Source organism: Lolium perenne, chromosome 4, assembly GCF_019359855.2.
Source record: "Lolium perenne isolate Kyuss_39 chromosome 4, Kyuss_2.0, whole genome shotgun sequence".
Lineage (NCBI taxonomy): Eukaryota > Viridiplantae > Streptophyta > Magnoliopsida > Poales > Poaceae > Lolium > Lolium perenne.
Window position 1 is genome coordinate 309,287,127 of NC_067247.2, and position 23,076 is coordinate 309,310,202.

The 23,076-nt window shown below is 43.0% G+C and overlaps 1 long non-coding RNA gene and 1 pseudogene across 1 annotated transcript; both read left to right on the plus strand.

Moving 5' to 3' along the window:
- The window catches only part of LOC127347800 (lecithin-cholesterol acyltransferase-like 1), a 69,395-nt pseudogene that overhangs the window by 7,757 nt on the left and 38,562 nt on the right, over positions 1 to 23,076 (plus strand).
- On the plus strand, positions 3,290 to 5,902 carry LOC139830685 (uncharacterized). The gene is made up of 2 exons (XR_011743798.1): positions 3,290 to 3,883; positions 4,086 to 5,902. It is a non-coding gene; the product is annotated as an uncharacterized lncRNA (long non-coding RNA).

A 23,076-nucleotide genomic window follows, 5' to 3' on the forward strand; every position in this document is an offset into this window, starting at 1 on the left:
CTAGAAATTCAAGAGAGGTAATTGTTGTGATCATTGCAACTTGATGATGACCATAAACCCTAAGAATCTAGGTGAGTGTGATGAGAGGAATGATAAAGAGAGATTAGTGAGGAATAGTTGATCATGTTTAATGCATGATCTTATCTTATAAATTGGGATGATAAGTTAAACCTATATATGTGACCAATAGATCTAATTGTTCTCATGAGATAATAAGTAATTCACTAGTGGTTAACCAAACCAATACTCATGCCTTGTGTAAGGGAGTAATGGCATTGTACCTAAACCTTGCTTATCCAAATACTTGAGACAACCCTAGCATTTCCTTGATACAAGAATTCTACCTAAGTGAGGAGGAGTAACCCTAGCCAATTAAACATAAGCAAGCTTATGTTCATACCTAATCCTAGTTGTGTATCACTTGGGTGATCACTACTAAAACCCTAGGCCATATTTGGATTCAAATCCAAGTGTCACTTTGGATTATAAGTAGAACCCTGCCATGCATCATGCCTATTTTATACTTCAATTAATGAAGTATCACCAAAGCTCTAAACCTTTCAAGTAGAGTTCACCCCACATAAAATATTATGTCCTAACTTGTGTATCATGGATCACAAGTATAAACCAAGCCATATATACTTAAGGACTAGATGCCATATGGTGAGTAGAGTGAACCAATATCCAATTCTATTTTGCTTTCCAAATACCTTGTTTAGTTAACCAAATGAAATAGTATTTTATAAAATAAAATCATCATATAAGTAGTTGAGTTAACCATGATGAGCATAGAATCTATCTCAGATAATTTAAGCTAGAAGTTTCTAAGCAAGATTAGTAAAAAAATAGAGTTTATCCAACCCTTTTCTTAGACCCTTAGAAATAGTTGTCCACATAAAATCATGATTCAATCCATCCTCATTACCATTCATTTTAAAACCTAGCCATAATCACAGTATATGTGAACCATCAATATTGCTAAGTACTAGCAAACCCTAATCATGTGCTCACCATGCAAATGTTAGAAATTTCAAATCATTCAAATAGATCTAGTTCCCAAATTAAAAAGGGAATTGAAATAAATACCCCAACTCATGCTTATTTTAAATTTGCCATAACTCTCACAACAATCCCAATTTAATTAAACATTAAATACTTGTTGGGATAAAACAACCATGCAGTATGTATAAGAATCAAATTAAATTGGTATACAAAGATTTTAGAACCTGCAAAAATAAACAGAAATCAAATTGGATTTCAAATAACAAATTTAAAACCGAAAATAAAAAGAGAAAAAAAGAGGGGAGAGGACTTACTCTACCTGGCCGCAGCAACCCAGCTTCAGCCCAAAGAGCAGCCCAGCAGCCGAGCCCACGAAGCAGACCAACCCACCAGACACCAGCCCACCGTACCGATTCACTTTAAGAATCGTGCGAAGAAAGAAGCCACATTCTTCTTCTTCCTGGAAGTCGACAGCACGATGGCACGGTGTTGGCCACGTCTCTCGCCATGGATAAGGACGCCCGGACGCCAACGAGCCTCTCAGAACTTCTACAAACCCTCTCTGCGTCCGAGTCTATCCAGAGACGAAGTGATTCGCGCCCGAGCCCTAACCGCCGTGTCCGCAGTATCCTGACCGTCGGCAAGGGATTGCCATCGAACCTAACCCTCCCTTGAGCTATAAAGACGTCATGAAGATCTCCAGAACCCTAGTTACACGAAGCACCTCACCGTTCTCTCTCAAGATCTCTCTATCTCCCGTACGCTCTCACCTTATGTCGCCGGTGAACCACACCACGCCGTTGATTGGGAGCACCCTGGAGCTCGATAAGGAGTCGAGGAGAAGCGCCACTACACGTAGGGTCTCCAGCAGGAAGCTAGCATCCAGGAGAGGCCGCAGTGATGAGAATTTCGGGCTTCCCTTCTGCAGCAGTTCGTCGGGAACGGCAAAATGGAGCTCGCCTCCGCCCTCAATCAGCACCGGCGACCATCTCAGAAGACTCAGGGTATGATTACGCGTCTGTAGCAACATTTATCCTCTCGAATCGTCCACCGTAGCGCTAGGTAGCCATTTGGCCGGAGTCGCTCCGCCGCGGACATGATGGATGGCGAAGCTCCGGTGCTCTATTCGAGAGGAAAACACCACCATCATGTTCAGTAGCTCGAGAGGAGTCGAAAGAGCCCAGTAGTTCTTCCCGGGGGGCCGTAAAACGGCGGCGCCGTCGTGCGCCGACCACCGGCGGTCATTGACCGGCGAGGCCGACGTGGCAGTGGGCCCTCGCTACATCTTTGACTCGTCCTACGCCAATAGGGCAGTCGACGTGTACCTTGGTCCCACAAGTCAGTCCCTGCGGGTACGAGTGAACCGGTAAGTTTAGCTTTTTGCCTTATTTCAAACTAGTTGAATGCCCGTGCGTTGCTACGGCTTTAAAAAATAGCATTATGTATTTCACACGTGTATATATAAGATACACACAAAAATTGCCAATTCTCTATGTTTGTTGGTGATAAGGTGTCTCTCGGCGGTGGGCTTGGGTGGCAACGACAATGGTGTTGGGCATCGTTTGGTTGCTGCAAGATCGTGTTAGTCGGCTCCATCCCGGCGTGTCCGAATGTCTTCAGGTTGGCCTCCTCTTGCTGTGTAGTCGAAGCTGCCTTTGGGTGGTGTACGATGACCTTCGAGCGGTCCGGCAGTGAAGATCCTTTTCGGCGCAGGTCTTGTGCATCTCCTCTCCGGGGCTCGTCGTCAGAATCGAAGCTACCGACCTTTTCTTGGGGAGCCATCTGTTTGGCATAGGCTAACTTGAGCTTCGCGTTTGTGTAGCTTCTGTGGGTAGCCAGGGTGGCTCGGTGTGCCCTTCGCGGCGTCGTGTGGGTGGGTGTGGGCTTGGCCCTGTCGTTGTAGGTTTTCGCTTGATTTTCTCCTAAAAACAGGGCATCTTTTGCTTAATTAATGGATGAGGCAAAGCTTTTGCCTCCGTTTTAAAAATAAAACAAGTGATAGAATTGAATGAAAAGCAATATGACATGCGATCTTTTGCGTCACCGCTTACTCTTAAAAACATAGAGTATGATGGATTTTGTACACACATGGGTGTGAGTGCGTTCTGGTGATAGAGTATCTACATACATAATTTTTTTAATAAACTTGCCACAATGAACATATGTAATACAAAATTTAAAAATATTTCATATGTAAACATAATTAAATAGAGTGAAAATAGTATGGAAATTGTACATCTACACAGCACAATGAGAGCATGAGACTCATGAAGTCTACACGCTAAATAGCACCGAGGTACTCAATTCTGTTTTCCTGTCTTACCAATATGTAAAATAATGCAAAGCGAAACGTGTAACAAAGAGGCCAGGCGCCCAGGCCTCTCCCTTTCTACTCTTCCCCCCAACTCACTCGCTTCGCCAAATCCTCACCTTTTCTGCTCAAGATCCCACCGTGTTGGGTTGATTCCGGCGGCCGCTCCAGCTCCCTCTCTGGTACTCTTCCGCGACCCCTCCCTCCACATCCTCCTCTTTCGCTCACTCCGACGCATCCTCCCACAACCCACTGCCGACCTCGAGCCCACCCAGCCGTGCGCTCTGACGGCCACCTCCGGCAAGCTCCGAGTCGGCCGTTCCTGCTCGAGCCCGCTTCCATGGAGAGGAGACCGAGCATCTGCGCTCCCCTCTCTGCTCCGGCCACCAGCGCCGGCCCTGCAGCGTGCTGCCGAAGAGGCGGACATACCCGATCCAGGCGGGCAGCATCGAGGCACGGACGTCGGCCCCCACGACAACGCCGTCCTCCGCGCCGTCCTCTCCTCCACCACCGCCATCTCGATGAGCAGATATTGAAAGGTGAAGAGCATGCGACTGGTTGGAGATATTGGTGAGTCAAGCATTTTGCTCCTTGAATTCTAGCTGTGTTATTCGAGAATAGCTTTGCTACTTTACAACATGAATTGGATGATGCTCCTGTAGACTGTAGTGAAAATAGCATCAGTACACTTCATTTTGATGCGAATCAGAGTGTTTTATGTGTCTGCTACTTTCTGATAAGCTGAATCAGTGTAGCATCTATCAACTTGCAGGTCGACTTGCTAAGTTTTAGTGCGTAACTGATTGTTGTCATCTTGGATCAAGTATGTGCTTTGGTGAATGAGATGCTTCTGAGGATTAAGCAGCAAGGCCTTGACATAACGCCCAAAATTCTCCGGCAACTCACAACGGACCTCGACGTCACCGCGCCGTGTGCTCCGTCGGCCGCCTCCGGTAAGCTTCGCCCAGCATTTTCGGGTCTATCCTGCTGAAAACGCTGTCTGATTCATTATGCCGGGTTGGGAATGAGCTGGTTTTGGAAGGGGAAAAACATGCGGCTGGTCTGGTTACTGGCGAGTCAAGCATTTTGCTCCCTGAATTTTTGGAGTGTTAGTCTATAATAGCTTGGTTTATGAACTTTGGTTCTGTACAACATGAATTGTATGATGTTCTTGTAGTTAAAATTCCATCAGTACAATTCACCTTGATCCGAATTGGATTGTCTGCACAGGCAGATTTCTCCAATAGCTTAAAATGCAGAAAATATTCTGATCATTATGATTATTTAAATAAACGATTTAATCTCTGCGGATGGTATTCATATGATTGAACCAAACACTTTATTTTGTGTTTGATTTCTACCTTTTGAAATGTTTCGAATTGGTTGCCTTTGATCTGCAATGTTTGTTTGATCGTTGTGATCCATTCTGCAATGACAACAAAAAATAAAAGGTAGAAACGTGTTGTCAGTCGTAGAGGTATTTGACAATTTCAAGCATTTGACTGTTTTTCGTGAACAGCGCTTGTTTCTTGGACGGAAAAGCAAGAGATCAAAAGGTATGAAACAGTCATGTATGTATGGTTTATTAAACATCCCATACTCAAATTCTTCAAATAATTAGTGGTAGGTTATTTAGTTTAACATCCCATACTCTAATTCTTCAAATAATGTAGTGGTAGATTATTTCACAGGAGTAACGACCATGCATAATGAAGTGTTAGTTTATCATGTTTCCAATAATATCGTATTGGCAGAGCATAGTGTGCTTTTTAGTAAATTTAACGATGAACTGTGCTTCTTTGTAAATTTAGTGGGCTACTTAACCTGATCCTGAAAGTAATTTGTGTATTTAAGGTTTGAAGTTTTTGTTGCTGTGAACTTTTACAGTTTTACATTAAGATCATGGTTTGCCGTGTTTCCGTTATTTATTCTCGTTTTGTAGCATGGGTGGAAGTCGGAGTTTCGGATGGACATCGGAGTTTTGGTGAGACGGCAGAGACATCATACCTTGGTTGTAGCACAGGTGGACATTGAAGTTCTGGCCAGACAGCAGCGATAGAGACAATAGCAGAAGGCAGCGGAGTTCTGTCGAGAAGGCAGCGAGGTTTCGTGGTCGTCCAAATTTCTGTCGAAGTATTATTGAATTGGTTCTAATGTGATATCTCTATCGAAACTGTTTTTCTGGTGGAGGTAGGCTGGTTCTTTTTATGCGGCCTGGATTGGTGGTCGTCCAAATTTGTTTCGGAGAAGCAATGCGATCGTACGGTATCAGAGTAGGTATTGTAGTCGACTTGGACTTGTCTTGTTGGACTTGTTTTCGTGGACTTTTTTCGTGGGTCAAGTATGTCTTTTGGTTGGTGGCCTGGTTAATGGAAACATGATAACTGGGCCATCAGAGTCGTTTTGCTTTGGTCTGTTCAATTTGGGCCTGACTCGAGGCCTGACTCGAGAGGTTAGAGTCGTTTTGCTTTGGTCTGGGCCTGACTGAGGCCTGACTCGAGAGGAGGTATTAGCGATCGGATCGAGAGCCTGAGGGCGACGTACGTACCAACGGGTTGAGATTTAATAGTAAAGAAGATTCCAGAAAAATGCTGAAACTTTGTAAAATCATACAAATTTAATTTTAGTTCACAAAAATATAAATAATGTATCAAAATGCTCTAAAAAATAAACTCTATTCAAATAAAATATAAAATAAAAATGTGTGTCAAAATAAAAATTAACTTATTTTTATCTGTATTAATTATGTATTTCCAATTGTTTTAAGTACAAATTGAATTCAATAAATAGTTAAGATACAAAAATTAAATTCTAATTATTCAGAAAGTACATAAAATGTTAAGCTTAATTTTCTTTATCATAATTGCCTCCACTTAAATATTTGTGATAATTCATAAACCCTAATTTGCATATTGCTATTTCCTATTTTCTTTAAATAGTAATAACTCAAGAAAATATTAAAAGCCAATATTATTTTGGTAGCCCAACAATTGTTTACTTAAACATCTTTAGTTAACAAGTTAAGTACTTTAAACCTAATAACAATTATTAAACCCTGATTTCTAAATTAAACCTAAATAAGAGTTGCCCTAATTATTAATTCTTGTGAAAGTTAATAAAATGCTAAAACCATTATTAATTTTATTTCAAAGTAATTAGTGACCACATCTCTATTGTCAATTATCATTTTAAGAGTTGTACCATAATTTAGAAACCCTAATTCTAACATAAACATGAATCTTGATCTCATTATTTCATATGATCACCCTAAATTTGTGCAACCCTAAAACCCTAGGGGTTTAGCCCATGTGATCATATCCACTTCACCTTTACATGTAGAACCTTAATAAACAACCAATAAGTACATACTCATGATCCACTAAAATAAAACTAGGTACAATTCACATGAGACCATCATTTCATGTCTTTATTTTTGGTTAACACCTATCTGATCCACTAGTGCCACCTAGATACAAACCCTAACTTGTTAATTGGATTAGTACCATTGATCACCACTCCTATATACCATACCATTAAGATCAACCTCAACCATCAAACCATAGTAGAACCATAATGATGAACCCTAGTACCAACCTTGTGTAATAATTCACAACACATGTTCCTGTCCCACTAAACCCTACTTAAGGATCATAAACCACTTACCTTGGAAACCATTAGTGATTCCTTAGTGAAACAAATAGGAAGTTATAGTAAACCCTAACCCATAGTATCACCTTGAACTATCCTTTGATATGATATCTAGGAGAAACCATAGTAATAAACCTGCCAAGACTTGCTGCATATAGACCCATTCCAACTAAGAACCAACTAGTCTCTAATAGTAAACTTAATTGAATCTAATAGTAAACCCTAGAAGTAATAGCTCCTATTTAAAGTAGTTCTTGTTCTTATTAACCTATTCTTCAAAAGTTATTCTTTTGAAGTACAAATGTTAATCAAACCATAGAAGCCCTAGTTCTTATTTAAAGTACTTACTATTTCTCAATCAACATGTTCTTCAAAAGTTATTCTTTTGAAGTATAATATAAGTAATCATCAACCATGTCTTATAGAATTTAAAATTGACAATTGTTCTTTACATATTATTCCACTACAATTCTTTATATGTATGATTGTTATGATGCATTGTATCACTTGCTTATGATACTAAATATAACCAAACCCTAGTAAGAACCTTGTTTGAGAACCATCCTAAAAGTGAAACACACCTTAAAGAAATCTTTACAACTCATCCATCCCAAATCATCGAGGTTAGGTTACGCTCGGGACGATTGCATCTCATACTATGCATTATAGCATCTTTGCCAGTTCTTTAAACATTGTCCTTACCGAACGATGATGGTATTTCAGCATTTGGAGTTCTCACGTATCGAAGCTTTTGCCTGCATAATCTTGCAGTCAAGAAAGGCAAGTTCATCGCTTGCTCATGTCATTTGATTATTTTTATCAAACTATATGCAAAGTACTATACTTATCACTCTTGCATTGAAAAGCTAAGTATTATTTTACAATTATGAATATGACTATGTGGTGGGCAATGGAACCATGGTTGTGTTGATATGGTGGAGGTTCCATTGCATGTGTTTTATTAACCTAGGAGTAATTACCAATGCCGTCCAGTGATTCTAGCGCCGTACATACCGCGTTGACCATAAGATCTATAATGGCTCTAGGGAAGCCAGCTGTATCTTTTCCCTCTTGCACGCCAACGGACTTGATAGGGCCTGGCGGGGTGTTGGGAGAACACTGCCGTAGGTTGGGAAATCCTTTAAAATCCCCATCCGTGTGGATGAGAGGCTCTACCGTCTATGAGGGATTGTCCATAGTACACCGTGGGTAAAGCCGTATGAACGGGAGATGTCTACCGGGGGTGTACGGATGGACAAAAGGGTGGGTTTGCAGGGTCGCGGAGAAGGCGGTGTGGGCTTGGATCTTCTTTCCTGGCCTCACACCAAAGGAAGTGTGAACGGGGGCAAGTCCCTGCGGATGGCAAAAAGGATGAGATCTCTTATGGGAAAAGTAACGCACCTCTGCAGAGTGTATCAAATTGTGGCTGTCACTGAAGGAGATATGCCCTAGAGGCAATAATAAAGTGGTTATTATATATCTTTATGTTTATGATAAATGTTTATATACCATGCTATAATTGTATTAACCGAAACATTGATACATGTGTGATATGTAAACAACAAAGAGTCCCTAGTATGCCTCTTAACTAGCTTGTTGATTAATGGATGATTAGTTTCATAATCATGAACATTGGATGTTATTAATAACAAGGTTATATCATTGTATGAATGATGTAATGGACACACCCAATTAAGCGTAGCATAAGATCACGTCATTAAGTTATTTGCTATAAGTTTTCGATACATAGTTACCTAGTCCTTATGACCATGAGATCATGTAAATCACTTATACCGGAAAGGTACTTTGATTACATCAAACGCCACTGCGTAAATGGGTGGTTATAAAGGTGGGATTAAGTATCCGGAAAGTATGAGTTGAGGCATATGGATCAACAGTGGGATTTGTCCATCCCGATGACGGATAGATATACTCTGGGCCCTTTCGGTGGAATGTCGTCTAATGTCTTGCAAGCATATGAATAAGTTCATAAGAGACCACATACCACGGTACGAGTAAAGAGTACTTGTCAGGAGACGAGGTTGAACAAGGTATAGAGTGATACCGATGATCAAACCTCGGACAAGTAAAAATATCGCGTGACAAAGGGAATTGGTATCGTATGTAAATGGTTCATTCGATCACTAAAGTCATCGTTGAATATGTGGGAGCCATTATGGATCTCCAGATCCCGCTATTGGTTATTGGTCGGAGTGAGTACTCAACCATGTCCGCATAGTTCGCGAACCGTAGGGTGACACACTTAAGGTTGGATGTTGAAATGGTAGAACTTGAATATGGAATGGAGTTCGAATATTTGTTCAGAGTCCCGGATGAGATCCCGGACATCACGAGGAGTTCCGGAATGGTCCGAAGAATAAGATTCATATATAGGAAGTCATTTTATAAGATTTAAAATGATCCGGAAGGTTCTATGGAAGGTTCTAGAAGGTTCTAGAAAAGTCCGGAAGAAACCACTTTGGAAGGCGGAGTCCCAAAGGGACTCCACCTCCATGGCCGGCCAACCCTAGGAGGGGGGAGTCCACCTTGGTCTCCACCAAGGGGGCCGGCCACCCCCCCCCCCCCACATGGAAGGGGGGAATCCCACCCCAAGTGGGATTCCCACCTTGGGTAGGTTTCCCTATCACATGGAAGGTTTTGGGTTCGGGTCTTATTCGAAGACTTGTAGTCCAACACTTGGGGCTTCCACCTATATAATGAGGGGCCAAGGGGAGGGGGCCGGCCACCCCAAGACCACAAGGTGGCCGCACCCCCTAGTGGCCAGCGCCCCCTTCTCCCAAACCCTAGCGGCCCTCTCTCCTCCACCACTTCCCGCACGCTTAGCGAAGCTCCGCCGGGATTCTCCACCACCACCGACACCACGCCGTCTTGCTGCCGGATTCAAGAGGAGCTACTACTTCCGCTGCCCGCTGGAACGGGGAGGTGGACGTCGTCTTCATCAACAACCGAACGTGTGACCGAGTATGGAGGTGCTGCCCGTTCGTGGCGCCGTGATCAAGATCTTCTACGCGCTTTTGCAAGCGGCAAGTGAACGTCTACCGCAGCAACAAGAGCCTCATCTTGTAGGCTTTGGAATCTCTTCAAGGGTGAGACTCGATAATCCCCTCGTTGCTACCGTCTTCTAGATTGCATCTTGGCTTGGATTGCGTGTTCGCGGTAGGAAATTTTTTGTTTTCTATGCAACGAATCCCTACAGTGGTATCAGAGCCGTGTCTATGCATAGATGGTTGCACGAGTAGAACACAATGTTTTTGTGGGCGTTGATGCTCTTGCTGTCTTTAGTTTGAGTACTTTGCATCTTTGTGGCATAGTGGGATGAAGCGGCTCGGACTAACTTTACATGACCGCGTTCATGAGACTTGTTCCTCGTTCGACATGCAACTTGTATTGCATAAGAGGCTTTGCAGGTGTCTGTCTCTCCTACTATAGTGAAGATTCAATTTACTCTTCTATTGACAACATTAGTATCAACGTTGTGGTTCATGTTCGTAGGTAGATTAGATCTCTATCGAAAACCCTAAACCACGTAAAACATGCAAACCAAATTAGAGACGTCTAACTTGTTTTTGCAGGGTTTGGTGATGTGATATGGCCATAATGTGATGATGAATATGTATGAGATGATCATTATTGTATTGTGGCAACCGGCAGGAGCCTTATGGTTGTCTTTAAATTTCATGTTGAGTAGTATTTCAAAGTAGTTGTAATAGTTGCTACATGGAGGACAATCATGAAGACGGCGCCATTGACCTTGACGCTACGCCGACGATGATGGAGATCATGCCCGAAGATGATGGAGATCATGTCCGTGCTTTGGAGATGAAGATCAAAGGCGCAAAGACAAAAGGGCCATATCATATCACATATGAACTGCATGTGATGTTAATCCTTTTATGCATCTTATTTTGCTTAGATCGCGACGGTAGCATTATAAGATGATCCCTCACTAAAATCTCAAGATAATAAAGTGTTCATCCTTAGTAGCACCGTTGCCAAGACTTGTCGTTTCGAAGCATCTCGTGATGATCGGGTGTGATAGAATCAACAAGTGCATACAACGGGTGCAAGCCAGTTTTGCACATGCGGATACTAAGGTGGCCTTGACGAGCCTAGCATGTACAGACATGGTCTCGGAACACGTGATACCGAAAGGTAGAGCATGAATCATATGGTTGATATGATGAACACTTTGAGTGTTCGCCATTGAAATCACACCTTGTCTCGTGATGATCGGACTTAGGTGCGGTGGATTTGGTTTGTGTGATCACTAAGACAATGCGAGGGATATTGTTTTGAGTGGGAGTTCACCTAGATTTTTAATTATGTTGAATTAAAATTTGAACTCAATTTGTCATAACCTTAGTCTAAACTTTTGCAAATATATGTTGTAGAGATGGCATCCCCAATCAATTTTAACCAGTTCCTAGAGAAAGAAAGGCTTAAGAGCAACGGTAGCAACTTCACCGACTGGTTCCGTCATGTGAGGATCTTCCTCGCTGGCGGAAATCTGCAATTTGTGCTTGATGCACCGCTAGGTGACCCTCCTGCAGAAACTGAAACCGAGGAAGTAAAGAATGTTTACGCAACTCGGAAAACTCGGTACTCTCAAGTTTAGTGTGCCCTCCTGTGCAGTCTGGAAGCCGATCTTCAAAAACGTTTTGAGCACCACGATCCTCATGAGTTGGTCAATGAGCTGAAAGCTATATTTGAGACTCATGCGGCCGTGGAATGCTATGAAGCATCGAAACACTTCTTCAGCTGTATGATGGAAGAATGCAGCTCCGTTAGTGAGCACATGCTCGTTATGACCGGGCATGCGAAGAAACTCAGTGACTTGGGAATAGTGATTCCTAATAGACTGGGGATTAATCGTGTCCTTCAATCACTGCCACCAAGTTACAAGAACTTTGTGATAAACTACAATATGCAGAACATGAACAAGGAGTTACCTGAACTCTTTGGCATGCTAAAAGCTGCTGAGATTGAGATCAAGAAAGAGCACCAAGTGTTGATGGTCAACAAGACCACCAGTTTTAAGAAATAGGGCAAGTCTAAGGGAAAATTCAAGAAGGGTGGCAAGAAAGCTGCCACGCCTCCTGTGAAGCCTAAGAACAGCCCTAAGCCTGATGCTGAGTGCTATTACTGCAAGGAGAAGGGACACTGGAAGCGTAATTGCTCCAAGTATCTGGCTGATCTGAAGAGCGGCCTTGTCAAGAAAAAGAAAGAAGGTATATCTGATATACATGTTATAGATGTTTATCTCACTGGTTCTCGTTCTAGTACCTGGGTATTTGATACTGGTTCGGTTGCTCATATTTGTAACTCGAAACAGGAACTAAAGAATAAACGAAGACTTTTGAAAGATGAAGTGACCATGCGCGTTGGAAACGGATCCAAAGTCGATGTGATCGCTGTCGGCACACTTCCTCTACATCTACCTTCGGGATTAGTTTTAAGCCTAAATAATTGTTATTTTGTACCCGCGTTGAGCATGAACATTATATCTGGATCTTGTTTAATGCAAGACGGTTATTCATTCAAGTCTGAGAATAATGGTTGTTCTATTTTTATGAATAATATCTTTTATGGTCGAGCACCTGAAAATAATGGCTTATTTCTGTTAGATCTCGATAGTAGTGATACGCATATACATAACATTGATGCTAAGCGAATTAAATTGAATGATAATTCTACTTATATGTGGCACTGTCGTCTTGGTCATATTGGAGTGAAACGCATGAAGAAACTCCATACCGATGGATTACTTGAATCACTTGACTTTGAGTCACTTGATAGATGCGAAGCATGTCTAATGGGAAAAATGACTAAGACTCCATTTTCTGGTATGATGGAGCGAGCTACTGACTTATTGGAAATCATACATACCGATGTGTGCGGACCAATGAGCGTAGCATCGCGCGGTGGTTATCGTTATGTTCTAACCTTCACAGATGATCTGAGTAGATATGGGTATATCTATTTCATGAAACATAAATCCGAAACTTTCGAGAAGTTTAAGGAATTCCAAAGTGAAGTAGAAAATCAACGTAACAAAAAGATTAAATTTCTATGATCTGATCGTGGAGGTGAATATCTGAGTTATGAGTTTGGCATGCATTTAAAGAAATGCGGAATACTTTCACAATTGACACCGCCGGGAACACCACAACGAAACGGTGTGTCCGAACGTCGTAATCGAACTCTCTTAGATATGGTTCGTTCTATGATGTCTCTTACTGATTTGCCGTTATCATTTTGGAGTTATGCATTAGAGACAGCCGCATTCACTTTAAATAGAGCACCATCAAAATCCGTAGAAACGACACCGTATGAATTATGGTTTAATAAGAAACCTAAGCTGTCGTTCCTTAAAGTTTGGGGTTGCGAAGCCTATGTAAAGAAGTTACAACCGGACAAGCTAGAACCCAAAGCGGAGAAATGCGTCTTCATAGGATACCCTAAGGAAACTATAGGGTACACTTTCTATCACAGATCCGAAGGCAAAATCTGTGTTGCTAAGAACGGAACCTTTCTTGAGAAAGGAGAAAGAATTTCTCACTAAAGAAGTGACTGGAAGAAAAGTAGAACTCGATGAGATTGATGAATCTTTACTCGTTGATCAGAGTAGCGCAGTACCGGAAATTGTTCCTGTACCGCCTGCACCGGCAACAGAGGAAGCTAATGATAATGATCATGAAACTTCGAACGAGGAAACTACTGAACCTTGCAGATCGACAAGGGAACGTGCCACTCCTGATTGGTATGATCCTTGTCTAAATGTCATGATTGTGGATAACAATGATGAGGACCCTGCGACGTATGAAGAAGCGATGATGAGCCCAGATTCCAACAAATGGCAAGAAGCCATGAAATCCGAAATGGGATCCATGTATGATAACAAAGTATGGACTTTGGTAGACTTACCTGATAGCCGCAAGGCTGTCGAGAATAAATGGATCTTCAAGAGAAAAATAGATGCTGATGGTAATATTACTGTCTATAAAGCTCGACTTGTCGCAAAGGGTTTCCGACAAATTCAAGGATTTGACTACGATGAGACTTTCTCACCTGTAGCGAAGCTAAAATCTGTGAGGATTTTGTTAGCAATAGCTGCATTTTTCGATTATGAGATTTGGCAGATGGATGTCAAAACGGCGTTCCTTAATGGAGACATTGAGGAAGAGTTGTATATGGTACAACCCAAAGGTTTTGTCGATCCTAAAAATGCTGACAAAGTATGCAAACTTCAGCGTTCAATCTATGGACTGAAGCAAGCATCAAGAAGTTGGAACCGACGCTTTGATAAGGTGATCAAAGACTTCGGGTTTATACAGTGTCATGGAGAGGCCTGTATTTACAAGAAAGTGAGTGGGAGCTCTGTAGCATTCCTGATATTATATGTAGATGACATATTATTGATTGGGAATGATATAGAATTATTAAGCAGTGTAAAAGGTTATTTGAATAATAGTTTTTCAATGAAAGACCTTGGTGAAGCATCGTATATATTAGGCATCAAGATTTATAGAGATAGATCAAGACGCCTAATAGGGCTATCACAGAGTACATACCTGGACAAGATTCTAAAGAAGTTTAGAATGGACGAAAGTAAGAAAGGGTTCTTACCTATGTTACCAGGCAAGGTCTTGAGTAAGACTCAAGGACCGGTTACGGCAGAAGAAAGACAAAGGATGAGTAATATCCCCTATGCCTCGGTAGTAGGATCTATCATGTATGCCATGCTATGTACTAGACCGGATATAGCACATGCTGTTAGTTTGACTAGCAGATATCAAAGTGATCCAGGAATGGAACACTGGACAGCGGTCAAGAATATCCTGAAGTACTTGAAAAGAACTAAGGATATGTTTCTTTGTTATGGAGGTGACCAAGAGCTCGTTGTAAGTGGTTACACCGATGCAAGTTGGAACACTGATCCTGATGACTCTAAGTCACAGTCTGGGTACGTGTTTATATTGAATGGTGCTGCATGCAAGCTGGGCAAGCTCGAAGCAGTGCACGGTGGCGAAGTCTTCAACAGAATCAGAGTACATAGCGGCTTCAGAGGCTTCATCAGAAGCGGTATGGATGAAGAGGTTCATTGTAGAGCTCGGTGTGGTTCCTAGTGCATTGGACCCACTAGTCATATACTGTGACAACATGGGTGCCATCGCCAATGCACAAGAACCAAGGTCACACAAGAGGCTGAAGCATATCAAGCTGCATTACCACTCGATTCGCGAGTACATCGAAGATGGAGAAGTAAAGATTTGCAAAGTACACACTGATCTGAATGTAGCAGATCCGTTGACTAAAGCTCTCCCTAGGGCAAAGCATGACCAACACCAGAATGTCATGGGTGTTAGGTACCTTACAATGTAATCTAGATTATTGACTCTAGTGCAAGTGGGAGACTGAAGGAGATATGCCCTAGAGGCAATAATAAAGTGGTTATTATATATCTTTATGTTTATGATAAATGTTTATATACCATGCTATAATTGTATTAACCGAAACATTGATACATGTGTGATATGTAAACAACAAAGAGTCCCTAGTATGCCTCTTAACTAGCTTGTTGATTAATGGATGATTAGTTTCATAATCATGAACATTGGATGTTATTAATAACAAGGTTATATCATTGTATGAATGATGTAATGGACACACCCAATTAAGCGTAGCATAAGATCACGTCATTAAGTTATTTGCTATAAGCTTTCAATACATAGTTACCTAGTCCTTATGACCATGAGATCATGTAAATCACTTATACCGGAAAGGTACTTTGATTACATCAAACGCCACTGCGTAAATGGGTGGTTATAAAGGTGGGATTAAGTATCCGGAAAGTATGAGTTGAGGCATATGGATCAACAGTGGGATTTGTCCATCCCGATGACGGATAGATATACTCTGGGCCCTTTCGGTGGAATGTCGTCTAATGTCTTGCAAGCATATGAATAAGTTCATAAGAGACCACATACCACGGTACGAGTAAAGAGTACTTGTCAGGAGACGAGGTTGAACAAGGTATAGAGTGATACCGATGATCAAACCTCGGACAAGGAAAAATATCGCGTGACAAAGGGAATTGGTATCGTATGTAAATGGTTCATTCGATCACTAAAGTCATCGTTGAATATGTGGGAGCCATTATGGATCTCCAGATCCCGCTATTGGTTATTGGTCGGAGTGAGTACTCAACCATGTCCGCATAGTTCGCGAACCGTAGGGTGACACACTTAAGGTTGGATGTTGAAATGGTAGAACTTGAATATGGAATGGAGTTCGAATATTTGTTCAGAGTCCCGGATGAGATCCCGGACATCACGAGGAGTTCCGGAATGGTCCGAAGAATAAGATTCATATATAGGAAGTCATTTTATAAGATTTAAAATGATCCGGAAGGTTCTATGGAAGGTTCTAGAAGGTTCTAGAAAAGTCCGGAAGAAACCACTTTGGAAGGCGGAGTCCCAAAGGGACTCCACCTCCATGGCCGGCCAACCCTAGGAGGGGGGAGTCCACCTTGGTCTCCACCAAGGGGGCCGGCCACCCCCCCACATGGAAGGGGGGAATCCCACCCCAAGTGGGATTCCCACCTTGGGTAGGTTTCCCTATCACATGGAAGGTTTTGGGTTCGGGTCTTATTCGAAGACTTGTAGTCCAACACTTGGGGCTTCCACCTATATAATGAGGGGCCAAGGGGAGGGGGCCGGCCACCCCAAGACCACAAGGTGGCCGCACCCCCTAGTGGCCAGCGCCCCCTTCTCCCAAACCCTAGCGGCCCTCTCTCCTCCACCACTTCCCGCACGCTTAGCGAAGCTCCGCCGGGATTCTCCACCACCACCGACACCACGCCGTCTTGCTGCCGGATTCAAGAGGAGCTACTACTTCCGCTGCCCGCTGGAACGGGGAGGTGGACGTCGTCTTCATCAACAACCGAACGTGTGACCGAGTACAGAGGTGCTGCCCGTTCGTGGCGTCGTGATCAAGATCTTCTACGCGCTTTTGCAAGCGGCAAGTGAACGTCTACCGCAGCAACAAGAGCCTCATCTTGTAGGCTTTGGAATCTCTTCAAGGGTGAGACTCGATAATCCCCTCGTTGCTACCGTCTTCTAGATTGCATCTTGGCTTGGATTGCGTGTTCGCGGTAGGAAAATTTTTGTTTTCTATGCAACGAATCCCTACAGTCACTCCCTGTTCCGGGAAGGGAACTGCGAACGCGGCATGAAAGGAACTCCATGAAGTTCTGGTCAACCTGTGAAGACTGACGGGCATAGTTTTCAAAATAAAATAAACCTTTTGAAGAAATGTTTATGAAAACCTGCATTTGCCTATGACTTTCTGGTCTATGGTTGTAGCTAGTGCATGATAGACATATTTCCTAATATGAACTTGCTGAGTACGCTCGTACTCATTCTCTCCCATTTGAACCCCCTTCTTAGATCAAGGCACCAAAGGAGAAACTACCGTGGAACTTGAAGACAAAGGAGTCAACTGCAACAAGATGAAGAATCCAATCAAATAAGTCAATGGAGTCAACTTCTGCATCAGCTAAAGTGGAAACTTAGATTTGTAATAGAAGGGAACCTTTCCCTAATCCAAGCACCTAAGTAGCTAGAATTCTATAGCAAGCCAAGTAGCCCTTAAGTTTGAGTTAGCAATAAGTTAGACTACGAGTCGTTCTTCTGGAGCTTTATTTGAAGTTTTACCTCACTATAAAGTAGGAGGCTGTGCTGATCTTCTGTAAACAATTTGTGTATCCTTCTATAGACATACCTTGGACTCGCATATGTTTTTGTTGTACCACTCTGAGGGATGTAATATGAGTGGAACGCTGTTTCACTTGTGTTATGTCAACGACTTGTGTACTACACCATGCAGTGGTACGCTAGGTCACCACAGCTTCTTGTGTGACCTTGGTTCTTGTGCATTGGCGATGGCACCCATGTTGTCACAATAGATGACTAGTGGGTCCAATGCACTAGGAACACACCAAGCTCAACAATGAACCTCTTCATCCATACCGCTTCCGATGAAGCCTCCGAAGCCGCTATGTATTCCGATTCAGTTGAAGACTTCGCCACCGTGCACTGCTTGGAGCTACACCAGCTTACTGCAGCACCATTCAATATAAACACGTACCCAGACTGAGACTTAGAGTCATCAGGATCAGTGTTCCAACTTGCATCGGTGTAACTGGTTACAACGAGCTCTTGGTCACCGCCATGCATAACAAAGAAACATATCCTTAGTCCTTTTCAAGTACTTCAGGATATTCTTGACCGTTATCCAGTGTTCCATTCCTGGATCACTTTGATATCTGCTGGTCAAAATAACAACATGTGCGATATTCGGTCTAGTACATAGCATGACATACATGATAGAGCCTACTGCCGAGGCATAGGGGATCTTGTTCATCCTCTCTCTTTCTTCTGCCGTAGCCGGACCTTGAGTCTTACTCAAGACCTTACCTGGCAACATAGGCAAGAACCCTTTCTTGCTTTCATCCATTCTAAACTTCTTTAGAATCTTGTCCAGGTATGTACTTTGTGAAAGCCCTATTAGGCGTCTTGATCTATCTCTATAAATCTTGATGCCTAAAATCTACGCTGCTTCACCAAGGTCTTTCATTGAAAAACACTTATTCAAATAACCTTTTACACTGCTTAATAGTTCTATATCATTCCCAATCAATAATATGTCATCTACATATAATATCAGGAATGCTAGAGAGCTCGCACTCACTTTCTTGTAAATACAGGCCTCTCCATGACACTGTATAAACCCGAAGTCTTTGATCACCTTATCAAAGCGTCGGTTCCAACTCCGGGATGCTTGCTTCAGTCCATAAATGGAACGCTGAAGTTTGCATACCTTGTCAGCATTTTTAGGATCGACAAAACCTTTGGGTTGTACCATATACAACTCTTCCTCAATGTCGTCATTAAGGAACGCCGTTTTGACATCCATCTGCCAAATCTCATAATCGAAAAATGCAGCTATTGCTAACAAAATCCTCACAGAATTTAGCTTCACTACCGGTGAGAAGGTCTCATCGTAGTCAACTCCTTGAATTTGTCGAAAACCCTTTGCAACAAGTCGAGCTTTATAGACATTAATATTACCATCAGCATCTGTTTTTCTCTTGAAGATCCATTTATTTTCGACAGCCTTGCGGCTATCAGGTAAGTCTACCAAAGTCCACACTTTGTTATCATACATGGATCCCATTTCGGATTTCATGGCTTCTTGCCATTTGTTGGAATCTGGGCTCATCAGCGCTTCTTCATACGTCGCAGGGTCTTCATCATTGTTGTCCACAATCATGACATTTAGACAAGGATCATACCAATCAGGAGTGGTACGCTCCCTTGTCGATCTGCGAGGTTCAGTAGCTGCCTTGTTCGAAGTTTCATGATCATTATCATTTGCTTCCTCTCCTATCGGTGCAGGCTGCACACGAACATCTTCCGGTATTGCGCTACTCTGATCTATGAGAGAAGGTTCAATAACCTCATCGAGTTCTACTTTCCTTCCAGTCACTTCTTTAGTGAGAAACTCCTTCTCAAGAAAGGTTCCGTTTTTGGCAACAAAGATTTTGCCTTCGGATCTGTGATAGAAAGTGTACCCAATAGTTTCTTTAGGGTATCCTATGAAGATGCATTTCTCCGCTTTGGGTTCTAGCTGGTCAGGTTGTAACTTTTTTACATAAGCTTCATGATACGTCTCCAACGTATCTATAATTTCTTATGTTCCATGCTTGTTTTATGACAATACCTACATGTTTTGTTCACACTTTATATCATTTTGATGTATTTTCCGGAACTAACCTATTGAAAAGATGTCGAAGTGCCAGTTCCTGTTTTCTGCTGTTTTTGGTTTCAGAAATCCTACAAAGGAAATATTCTCGGAATTGGACGAAATCAACGCCCAGTATCTTATTTTTCCCGGAAGGTTCCAAAGCACCGAAGAGGGGCCAGAGAGGAGCCAGGGGGCCCCACACGCCTGGGCGGCGTGGCCAGAGGGGGGGCGCCTGACAAGGGATTAACTTGTCAATGCCTATGGATTGTAGGCTAGGGTTTAGTTAGAAGTAGAGGGTAAGTAGATCTCGAAGGTTTCAGCCGAAAAGTACTCGACGATTGTGAAAACTAGGGTTTGCAGACAATGATTCAGTCGATTCTTTTGTCCCTCGACTCCCCCTTATATATGAGGTGAAGCCGAGGGATTCGTGCTATACAAGTTTACAGAGTCCGGGACGGTTTCTAACTCGTCCCGCCAGATTACAAACAACAATTTCTATTACAACTCTATCTTTCCTTAGTAAATCTTGGGCTCCCGAATCTTCTTATTCTTCGGGTATTGGGCCTCCAGTAAACCCCGGGTACCATCTTCGGCAGGCCCATTTGGGATGCCTATGTCAGTAGCCCCCGAGATTTTGCTTGAATCGTAGAGTCAGGGAAAATCTCCATTGTTTATTTTTACTCGAAAGCTTTAACCTTTTATATTTCTTCACATAAAATTCTATATTGTACAGGGATACTGGTAATTGGGGCTAGTTCATCTGACGGATCAGGTACTAGTTAACTGCTCTAGTGGCAATCCGCAAGAACCTACTTCAAAATCACGTCCCCGGACATGATCTCGGGATACTGGTGTAAACGTCGACAGGTGCCGCTTAAGGTCTTACCATTCTGTCGAGTCCCAGTCAAATTTATCGGGTACCTAACGCGTCCGTTAGGATTTTTCTTCGTATCTGTTGATACGGATAAAAGTAACGAGCGCGATCTTTGGCGATGCCACGCCCAGCAGAACGGATCTGGGGTCTTACCTTCGCAAATTTGCGGCATTCAGAAATTGATCGCAACTTCGGCGTTCTGAGAATATATTGTCGAGTGCTTTTCCGGCTGTTGGAATGACACATTTTATCGAGTCATATATGACTTATATTGTTCTCCCGATGGGAGTATATGTAGAGTTAATTATAACTCGAAATATACTCTCTTGTTTTTCTATTTTTATTAATTTCATCGGGCACGCGAACAGCGTTCCCGATGGGAGTAGTTTCTCGAGGCTACAACCAAGAACTTGTGCTTGGTTGTAGGCTCAACATTTTAGTCCACCTTGTCGCTATATTTTCATTACTTCCCAATATGATCTCTTTCTTCTTCTCTCTCTTTTTTTTTTTTTTTTTTTTTTTTTTTTATCTCTCGGGTGCGCGAACAGCGTTCTCGATGGGAGTAGCCCCCGAGGCTACAGCCAAGGACTTGTGCTTGGTTGTAGGCTCCCGCAATTTCTATATTTATCATACTCGAAAATTTACTTTTTTCTGAAGTAGCCCCCGAGCATTTGGGCAAAAACTTGTATTTGACCAAAGGTTCCCGAGGTATTGAATAATTCTTTCTGTCGCCGTTTTTCTTGTCGACATACTTCCCTTAATCAAATTTACTTCATCCTCCTCGAATAGTCGTGATTTTTCTGCCCTGTGGGTCCATTGCTTCGACTACGTTGACACGTCGTGCAAGTAGTGGACACACGTCCTCCGCTTTTCCACACGATTTCTTCATCCAACGGCAGACTGCTTCACCCGAATCTTATATAAACCCTTCTTCAACCTTCGTTCATCCCCTCGCTTGCGCCGCTCACCTGTTCCTCTTGGCAAAACTTCCCCTGCGCCCAACTCTCTCCAATCTTCCGTACGTACATACATTGCTCGCCTTGCCGTTGATGCCACCGCGCACGCGTCGACTCGCCACAAAGACGCCGGAATCCAAGATGGCCGCCGAGGATCTTGAGTGGGAGAGATCCAAAATCTCCAATCAAGACATCAACACGCTGAAGAGGCTCGGCCTCATGACGAAGGAAGACGCCATCCGCTTTCCTAGCGAAGAAAGCTACCCCAAGCCTCCAATGGAGTATCGGGTTAGTTTTGTTGATCACCTGATCCGCGGCCTTTCAACCCCAATCCACGATTTCCTCCGCGGCCTTCTTTTTGTTTACGGGATTCAACTGCACCAGTTGACTCCCAATTCCATCCTTCACATTTCTATTTTTATCACACTTTGCGAATGCTTCCTCGGAATCACTCCCAATTGGGCTCTGTGGAAGCGCATTTTCTGCCTCCGCCGTAATGGCTCCCACAACGTCACTTATAACATAGGTGGCGTTGTTATCTGTGTTCGGACTGATGTCGATTATTTCGACGTCAAGTTTCCTGATTCTGTCCAAGGATGGCGCAAAAAGTGGCTCTACATCCACGAAGAAAGCGCCAATTCTGTGGAGCACAACATAGTTCCTTTCGACGGAAGTGCCGGGATTCAGCGTCGCCGTTCTGGGATGCCGAAGCTTCGAAGAAGAGAAAAAGCGACAGAGGCGCTCATGGCTCGTATCCGTCATCTTCAAAACACTCGAGGCAAAGAGCTATCTGGTGTTCAAATTATCGCCTACTTCCTTAGGATTAGAGTGCAGCCTCTTGAGGCTCGCAAAAATCCCCTTTGGACGTATTCGGTGAAAATGACGCCAACAGAATCTCCCGGTGATCTTTCCGTAAAGGACTTGGAAAAATTGGTTCGAAGAATTTCTCGATTAGGCAAGAAGGATCCTATTCCCTCCTCTGTCGAGTGGAACCATACGGTGCTTCCAATCCTCTTTCCGAGGTATTTTCTCTTCTCGAAGTTTTATCTTGTTTTGAACTGTTCCTCGTATCTTATTTGCAGTGGTATCTCACTTATTCTCTTTTGTCACTATTTCTTTGTAGAATCATCCTACTATGGCTTCCCTTCCTCCTCTTCCTGAGGATGGAGAGGTCGAAGAAAGAGCCGTTGTCGATGATGTCAACCAGGAGACCCCCTCTTTTGTGAATGAACCCGCAGATTCTCGAAAATCTGCGGGATCTACTGAGAAGGATGCTGCCTCTGAAGATACAACATCAGCACAATCTCCTCCTCCTGCTGTTTCTCCGAAGAGCAAAAGGAAAAGGAGCAATGCCGAAGATTCCGGGACCTCGAAACCCGCAGAGCTGCTCCTGCACCTCGAAAAGCAGCTTATGATCCATACATCGAGAGTATCATCAGCTCGTAGGTTCCTTGCTC